This window comes from Solanum stenotomum, chromosome 2, assembly GCF_019186545.1.
Source record: "Solanum stenotomum isolate F172 chromosome 2, ASM1918654v1, whole genome shotgun sequence".
NCBI classification, from domain to species: Eukaryota; Viridiplantae; Streptophyta; class Magnoliopsida; order Solanales; family Solanaceae; genus Solanum; species Solanum stenotomum.
In genome coordinates this window covers 16,679,578-16,689,354 of record NC_064283.1, presented here as the reverse complement: position 1 = coordinate 16,689,354, position 9,777 = coordinate 16,679,578, and the positions used below count along the sequence as shown (strand labels likewise).

Sequence of the window (9,777 nt, the reverse complement as noted above, 5' to 3'; positions counted from 1 at the left end):
TATTATGTAGTAAGTCAAAGAGAACATATCATAGATTGCAAATACACCAAAGGAAAGACTAAAATACCAATAATAAACAAACGAATAATAAATAAAGAAATACAAGATATTAAGGCTAAAAATCCAATTAAATATGTACATTTAGGAGGAACAGAAATACTAATAAAAGCATGTTTTAGAGAAGGAATAGATACACCCATAGAAATATACTTAGCAGATGATAGAATTATACAACCAATAGAAAAAAGTATAATAAGTGCAGTAAAAGGTAACCTCATATACCAAATATTTAAATTTATAATAAGTGTTAACTACTCAGTAGCAATAAATGACAGAAACATAGATAAATCACTAGTATTATATTGGAAAATGTCAGGGATAGAACTAGCCCCATGAAATAAAATATTTACAGCTAGATGTAAAAACTTATATGTTTTAACAACAAAACATAAAACAACAGCAAAAAATAAAATTAATAAAATAAATAAAATAAAAATAGAAAATCCTTTGGAAAGGATAGTTACAATCATAGATAATAATGATTATAGTTATAATGAGATTGATATAGAAGAAGATTTAGAAATAGTAAAAGAAAGATTAAGCACATCAAAAAGAATAAACTATGAAATACCCCAAATATCATCAAAAATGAATACCTCAACAAGAATGGATAAAACTCCACAAAAATCAATAAAAGAAGAAATAAAATCATATCATTACTACATAACGGGAGTAATGGAACAACAAAAATATCTAATATTGATAAATACAGGACAAGAAGAAAACTATATTACAAGAGAATTAGTAACAGAAGATGAAATAATTACTACTGAACAATTATGCCCTGAACTACCAAAGGCATTAATATATACCAAAGAAACTACAGAAAAGGAAAGAATCATTGGAAGAGTACCAATAGCAATAAAGTTTAAAGTATATCAAGGAGATAAAAATATCACTTTAAGAATAAAATGGTTAGAACAAGTAAAACCATATAATTTAGAAGACAAACAACTAACAATACACTTGGTTCAGGCATGTTCTAATTGAATTCAAAGAAGAAAGAACTGGTTGCTCAATCTTCTGCAAAGACAGAATACATTGTCGTTGCTGGTGCAACTAATCAAGCTATATGGATAAGAAAGATTCTGAGTGATATGAAGCAAAATCTTATTGAATCTACTGTCATTAAGGTTGACAACAACTCTGCAATATTTATGCCCAAAAATCCAGTTCAACATGGTCGTATCAAGCATATAAAAGTGAAGTTTCATGTTATCAGTCAAGCAGAGAATGATGGGGAAGTTACACTTGTTCATTGCAACTTAGATCAGCAGATTGCAAACATAATGACCAAGGCTCTTCCTAAGGGAAATTTTGAAGTTCTAAGGGATACGTTGGGAGTATCCAAGAAAAATCTCAAGGAGGAGTGTTAGAAAATGAAATATTTCTAGATAATCTTTTGTTTAATAGTTCTTTTTAAATACTAGTTTTTGGAAACGTGCGTTGCACGTTTGACCATTGTAATTACTACAAGATTTCTATATAATTAAAAAAATGAATTTCATAATAAAAAATATGTGTGTATTTCACGCTACTTAGTATAAATATTTGTAAATTATTTAAATACAATCATAATATGTATAAATAATTATTCATATAATTATTAATTAATCAAAAGAGAAGGAGTGTAACATCAAATTAAAGCTTGACAATCATATCAAATAGTTTTAAGAAATTGTATCATTTTGATACGTAGATTTCACATGAGTTATTAGTTGTGAAGATGTCATATAATGTTTTAAGAGAATATATAAAAATTTATCAATATATATTACATTATTATAGCATCACAATAAATTATACAACTTCAGATGTACATTATGTTCATCCCACAAATATTCGAAAACAAGATGAAATAGAGTAGACTAAAAACAATAAAATAGCTAATGAATTCTAAAAAATTTAAATAACAAAAATTCAAGGGAGAAACAATTCTACATTAATAGAACGGGGGAACTTCCTCAATAACTAACAAAAGCATAAATAGATTTTCCTCTTTTTTTGTTGCATATGTGATGAACAATAACATCCATCAGCAATCATCCATCAACAATTATACATTAGAATAACTAAGTGTATGCATTAACATAAAGTGATTGTGATGAGCAATATAATTACATCCACCAATAAGCATCCATCAACAATTATACATCGGAATAACAAAGTGTATGCATTAATATAAAGTGATTTTGAAAACAACTTTTTGGTGTATAAGTCAGGAATTATAAAAGTCATTTAAAAATTGATGATATACATAACATATATGAGAATCAGATTGGTTAAAGTTGGGATATGTAAAGCTTCTGACTAAAATCTAAATATGTGTGTCATATTAAGATGTCTGGTAATTCAAAGGACATTTTGTTGTTTAATGTTTAAGGATATTTCAGTTTTTAAAGGATATAATTTACCACCTTTTGCTGTTACGAAACACTTCATCTACCAAACTTAATTTTAGAATTCTGTGAATTAATTCTATCGAGAAATATAATGGATTAATACCATATAATTATTATTTAATATTTTATTAATTAATTTTTTTAATAATAACACTTCATCTACCAAACTCCATTTTAGAATTCCGTGAATTGATTCTATCTAGAAATATAATGGATTAATATCATATAATTATTATTTAATATTTTATTAATTAGTTTTTTAATAATATTTAAATTTAGTGAAGGGGTAAAATCGTAATCCAACTTTGAAGTTAATATCTTCCCACTTATAATAATATATGATTATGTTTAGTTTGTAAAGAAAAGATAGTCCTTATTTTATGAAATGTGTCTCTTAAGAACATACACTAGTGGTTCGATATGTGTGTACGCCTTTTGTAATATGTCATATGAATGAAAAAAGCTTCTACTGAACCTTATCTTTTTCTGTAAAGTTTTGAATACTAACAAAGCCATCACCATCAGCATCACTTGTCCCTCTTGGATCAACCTGAATAGATACTACCATGGAAGAAGGTGAATTGTTCCCACTGAAATTCTCTTCCTTTCCAGTAATCTTTACCAAGTATGTCAAAAGACATCCATTTTCTTAATTCTAACATTTTCCATTACGATCAAGATATTCTTTTATTTTCTACAGTTAATGTAGGAGCTAAAAATACGTTAGTAAGAAAAGAAAAATAATTAATCATAATTGTATTTCAGATGAAATATGAATTTTATTTGCATGTAATTTCACAACTCAAAGATATCAGTTTAACAATTAAAATGTGCATTAATATTGGATGAATAAAGGTCATCAAGCCTCTAAAAAGATCATCAATACTAGTCATTGAAGTATATATATTATGACATTCTAAGTGTGAAATATAGAGGCATAGAGAAAATAACTAGTCATTTTAAAAATATTTACTCAAAAATGGCTTTCTCACTTCCCAATACAGACTGAATTATCAAGTTCCCATCCTTCTCAACAAGTTTTTCATTCCTTGGGACATACAGAGAGTTTTCCAGAGGATCACAACCACAGCCCACGTAAACAAACTCATCTACAGCCTTATTGGTATTTTTCTGATTGCTTTCACGCTGACCTCCCCGGCCACAATGTGAGCTATGATCTTTTCCACCTTATTTCCCAGAATAACCAGTCCCATTCACAGGCCCGTCAATAGTCAAAACTCTTCCATGATGTTTTTCAAAAATCCACTCACAAGAACCTCCACTCTTAAATTGTTCCCTCATACCTCCATGTCTCACTTTTAATAAAGGAACCAACCCAGCAAAGAGAAGCATGAAGAACAACACACCAAGGAAGCTAACACTAGCAACCTTCTTTGTTTTCACCTAACTCTTCTTTTTCTCCACTTTCTTGCTACTTTTTGGCACAAGCGCTACTGCCTGTGGTTTCAACTTTCGAATGGGAACCAATGGCACTTGTGATCCTTTTGGCTTCATCATATAAGGTTGTATAATGACATCCATAAGAGGAGGATGGGGATACATCCCAGGGGTGGCGGCACTTGAGGAGGTACACCAGTTGCTCCAAGTTGTGTCTTTATAGTTACATTTTCCGCCATTTCATAGGATATCTTTGTATTCATATGTTGAATGAAGTATTCTAACTTTATACTATAACTCCTCAACATAATGCTTTTTTATCTGCCTTGACAAGTGAACACTTTCCCTATTCCTAATTAATCTAGCCATCCTCTTTTTATCCTCATCATTATTAACAATGTCACTCAAGGAAAATAAAGAGAATTTTGGTGTTTGCTTACATTAATCAAGTCTTCAGTACTACTCTTCGTCCTTTTCTACAAATAGCTATAGTTACTTATATTAGCGTTGAGTTTATGTTCTACAACTCCACCTTTTACTGAATTACGTCCTAAATTCGGAGAAGAATATACCAATTCTTTCAAATCTGATAGATTATTCAGCACTTTTGTGAGATTGGAACCACAATTCGGAGATGGCACATTCAAGAACCCGGGGACATCGGTAGAAACCTGGTACAACGACGGAGGCACTACATCCAAAAATCATGAGTTGATCCAACTATGAAGTAGCCCTGGCGATGACATGTCCATAACCATCACACCTCCCACTACCTGATTGCCGGCAAAATTGCTCATTTCCTCCAACGTGAACTTAACATTTCTAGTAGAATCGCTAAAATTTCCAATCAATTCATTCCCAGGTGGACATAAACAATAAAGGTCCATATGGACCGAGTTCAAGCCCAAAGCTTCCCTGAGACAATATCCCGAAGTTGACTTGAATGTTCCAGAAGCATCGTCAAAACTCCCCATCAATTGACTCCCAAGTTGACCAAAGCTATTTGGGTCCATCTGATCCGATTTCAAACATGGCTTTGACCCGAGACAGTCAGGCAGGTAATTACGCATTTGAAATGCATCATCATCGGTAGGGTTTAGAAAAATATCATCAAATGATGCATCAAAAATAATTGGCATAATACATATATTGACCCCTAAACTTGGCTTCAAATTTTAACTTTGACCTCCAACTTTCATAATGCACAAATAGACACTTTAACTATCCAAAACTTAAACAAAAAAACACTCGGATCCTACTTGGCAAAATGCGTGAAATACACTCAAATTAGGCGCGTCAGATGTAAAAATTCAGGGGATCAACAGTAAGAAAAGCATTGAAAGGACAATTAAACCCTTTTTATATTTTTTTCAACAATTTTCCCCTCTTTTTTGCATTATTTGTTGTTTACTGCAAAATGCAAGTGACATTTAATAAAAATTTTTGTTATTACGAAAAAAAATTATAATGAAGTTTTTTTTTGGCAAGAAGGAAAAAGGAACACGTGTAGTACTAAATTTTTTTTTTGAGATTCAATCAATTTTTTTTGTCTTTGAAATATTTCTAGCTGTTAATTACTGTAATTTATAGTACTTTCTAAGAAATTTTCAAATAATATATATTATTTCATTTGTCCGAATTTATGCGTCACCGGTAAAATTTGAAGAGTCAATCAGATCTTTTATATATTTTTATATCTTTTAAATATTTAAGTAATTAATTATCGTGATTTATAATATTTTATACAATTATTTAGTATGGTAAAAGAAATTTAAAAGAAACACGCATCCTTCAATAGTAAAATATGGGTCCCCCTTTTTTTTTACAGGTTGACCTCCTGCCTGTATAGTCTTTTTTTGTCCAGAAGGAAAAAGGAACACGTGTCGACCCCAAGGTCCTCTCTATTCCCGCTTATTATATTATATACTAGTGATGAAGAGCCCGTGCTAATAATTAATTTAAAAGTTAATTTTTAATTGACGTTAAATAAATAGTTTTAAATTTTAAATTTGAATAAATTATATATATTTATATGGTAGTAAATGTTCATGTTAACTCTAAAATGAATACATCACTATTAATAAAGCTTGAAGTTTAAAGAAAAATCCTTAAATGACCAAAATAACCCTTAAACTCAATTTTAATCACAAAAAGCATACATGTCCACGGTGTGGTGGCTGATTCATCAACTAATTTTTTGTATGTTTTTTCAAAAATATTTTAGTTGCTAATTTGTTATAATTTATAAAAATCATTAACGTCATTTTCGAATAACTTATAGTATTGTTAACTTTCAATAATATATATTGTTCCATCTATTCAAATTCATGTGTCACCAATAGAATTTCAAGAGTCAACAAAAAATTTTCTAAAAAAAATATATTTTAATTATGATTTATAGTACTTTTAAATATAACGTATAGTGTGTTTGTAGGCTCTTATTAGATTGAAAAAATATTTTAAATTAGTAATTATTGTAATTAATAGTGTATATTACGTAATTTTCAAATTTGTAATAAATTTTTTTAAATATTAAGTCTAATAATTTATAGTATCTTAAATGTAATCTTTGAATACACATAAATTAAAAAAAGAAATAAGACAAATAAATTATAAATTGAATAATTGACATTTTCAAATATTAATTTACCACAAAATGAAAGTGAAGGAAGAAGTTGTGAGGCAAAAATAATGAGAAGGGAATGGAATTAGTGAGGTGGGGTCCATATCCATTAAAATAAATGCATGGCAAATTGAAAAGGTGTCAAATAGACAGGAAAACGGGCCCACATGCATTGAATAGTTGGCAGCCATTGAGTGGGTCACTAATACACGTGGCAGCGCTTGCATTTCACGCTTTTGGCTCCAAAAATCGTGTGTTTATTTATTTAAAGGTAGGATAGTTAAAGTGCCTATTTGTGCATTATGAAAGTTGGAGGTCAAAGTTAAAATTTGAAGCCAAGTTTAGGGGCCAATATATGTATTATGCCAAAATAATTTCATCAATTGAGAAATCAAAGTTCTAAAATTTCATAGAAAAATTGTCGACGTTTTCTTTATATGTTGCGGTCATGTGTAGGACGTTTTCTAAAATTCAACTTTCTTGCTTAATTAGTTGTTAGACTAGTGCTCTTGATTTAACTAGAAAGATTTATTTTTATAAGATATACTAGTAATTGAAGTCTAGATTATGACCTTACTAGTGTGAAATATAGAGCCATAGAGAAAATAAATAGAATTAAATAGTTCTTGGATTACTTGTTTACACCCCTAACTTCATTGAAAAATAGCAATCTTTCCTCAAGGTTCAATCATTTAAAGAGGATTTGTGTATCCATAGATGCTCTTATTGGTAAAATACACATAACCAACTGATGAAACTACCTTACAAATTTAATTTTTGAAACTTTAAGAATCTTAATTTTTGTTTCTAAGATATGATATCTAAAAAATCTAATAGATCAATCTGAACAATCTCGCAAAATAAAACTATAAAAGAAAAGTAAATGACAGTTTCCTCTCTATTCCTACTCTGTCTCTCGCTAAATTTGTGATCAATTGCTAGAAAATTCTTGACCATACTTTTACTCCCTACACATGACCGCAACATATCAAGAAAATATTGAGGATTTTCCTATGAAATTTTGAAACGTTGATTTCTCAAATGATGATATCATTTTTTATGCATCATTCAATGATATTTTTCGAAACCCTACCAATAATGATGTGTTTCAAACGCTTAGATACCTGCCTGACTATCTCGGGTCGGAGATGGGTTTGGACTCGGGTCAAATGGACCCAAATAGCTTTGGTAAACCGATAAGGAGTTTTGATGATGCTTTTGGAACTATCAAGTCAACCTCGAGAGATTGTCAAGGGGAAGCTACGGGATCAAACCTGCTCTAGATGGACCCTAATTGCTTTAGTCAACCTGCGAATGAATTGATTAGGAATTTTAGCGATTCTTCTAGAAATTTCAAGTTGACGTTGGGGAAATGAGAAATTTTGCCGACAATCAGGAAGCGGGAGTTGAGATGGTTAAGGACATGTCATCGCCAAGGCTACTTCATAGTTAGAGCAGCTCAGGAGTTTTGAATGAAGTGTCTGTGTTGTTGCACCAGTTTTCTACCCATGTTTTCGGGTACATGAATGTGCCATCTCCAAATTGTGGTTCCAATCTCTCAAAAGGGTTGAATAATCTGTCGAATTCTAACAGATTGGTACATTCTTCCCCGAAGTTAGGAAGTAATTCAGTAAAAGGTGGAGTTGTAGAATAGAAACTCAATGCTAATATAAGTAATTGTAGCTATTTGTTGAAAAGGAAAAAGCATAGTGAAAACTCGAATAATGTAAACAAACTCCAAAAATCCACTATGTTTTCCTTGAGTGACAATGTTAATAATGATGAGGACAAAAACAAGATGGCTAGAAAAATTAGGAATAGGGAAAGTGCTCACTTGTCAAGGCAAAGAAAAAAGCATTATGTTGAGGAGTTAGAATACTTCATTCACCAATTCAACATTTGAATGCAAAGATATCCTATGAAACAACAGAATATGTAACTCTAAAGGCATAACTTAGAGGTACTGGTGTACCTCTTCAAGTGCAGCCACCCCCCGGGGATGTATGCCCATCCTCCTCCATGGATGTCATATACACCACCTTATATGATGAAGCGACGAGGATCATAATTGCCATTGGTTTCCATTCCAAAGTTGAAACCACAGACGGTACTGCCTGCGCCAAAAAGTAGCAAGAAAGTGCAGAAAAAGAAGAGTGAGATGAAACCAAAAAAGGTTGCTAGTGTTAGCTTCCTTGGTGTGTTGTTCTTCATGCTTCTCTATGATGGGTTGGTTCCTTTATTGAATGTGAGATATGGAGGAATGAGGGAAGCATTTATGAGTGGAAATTCTTGTGGGTGGAGTTTTTGAAAAACATCATGGAAGAGTTTTGACTATTGACGGGCCTGTGAATGGGACTGATTATCCTAGGAAATAGGATGGAAAAGATCATAGCTTACATTGTGACCGGGGAGATAAGGATGAAAGCAATCAACAAAATACCAATAAAGTTGTAGATGAGTTTGTTCACGGGGGCAATGGTAGTAATTCTCTGGCCGCCTCTTTGTATGTCCCGAGTAATGATAAACTTGTCGAGATTCACGAAAACTGGATAATTCAGTGTGTATTTTCAAGCGAGAAAGCCATGGCATGTCATGGAAGTGTTGATAAGAAAAATAGCGAGGCAGGCCTCGCAATTCTTGGAGATTTAGCCCCTGCTGTCCCAGGTATCCATCCTTGCCTTTATTGAAGTCCTGCAGCAGGACAAAGGACTCTTGGATCCGAGGAGAAAGAGAATGTAAAGTCAACTATGCAGTAGTGGTGTATATAACTTTCTCATCTTTTGATGAACATGAAAAAGAATCTTGTGAACAAAACAAGTTTTGTATATAATCCACCATAGAGAGAGAAAGCTTACCAATTTGAAAGGGAGACAACTTTGTTAGCCAAACATAGAAGAAAAAGGGAAATTACAATCCTATTTTGCTGAACAAACACAAATCTAAATACGTAAAAACAAAATAAAATTGGACAACTTACCTGGGCAAATTAAAGGTTGTAAAGTCGATGAATTAAGCGTAGAATGATGGTGGATAAGAATTCTTTTGATGAACATGAAAAAGAATCTTGTGAACAAAACAAGTTTTGTATATAATCCACCATAGAGAGAGAAAGCTTACCAATTTGAAAGGGAGACAACTTTGTTAGCCAAACATAGAAGAAAAAGGGAAATTACAATCCTATTTTGCTGAACAAACACAAATCTAAATACGTAAAAACAAAATAAAATTGGACAACTTACCTGGGCAAATTAAAGCTTGTAAAGTCGGTGAATTAAGCGTAGAATGATGGTGGAT

At 31.5% G+C, this 9,777-nt stretch overlaps 2 pseudogenes; one reads left to right on the top strand and one right to left on the bottom strand.

Annotated features, from left to right (window-relative positions):
- Positions 1 to 3,431: 3,431 nt before the first annotated feature.
- On the bottom strand, positions 3,432 to 4,999 carry LOC125855741 (bZIP transcription factor 17-like; annotated as a pseudogene).
- A 2,632-nt stretch (positions 5,000 to 7,631) lies between these two features.
- Positions 7,632 to 9,239, top strand: LOC125855740 (bZIP transcription factor 17-like; annotated as a pseudogene).
- Positions 9,240 to 9,777: the final 538 nt, after the last annotated feature.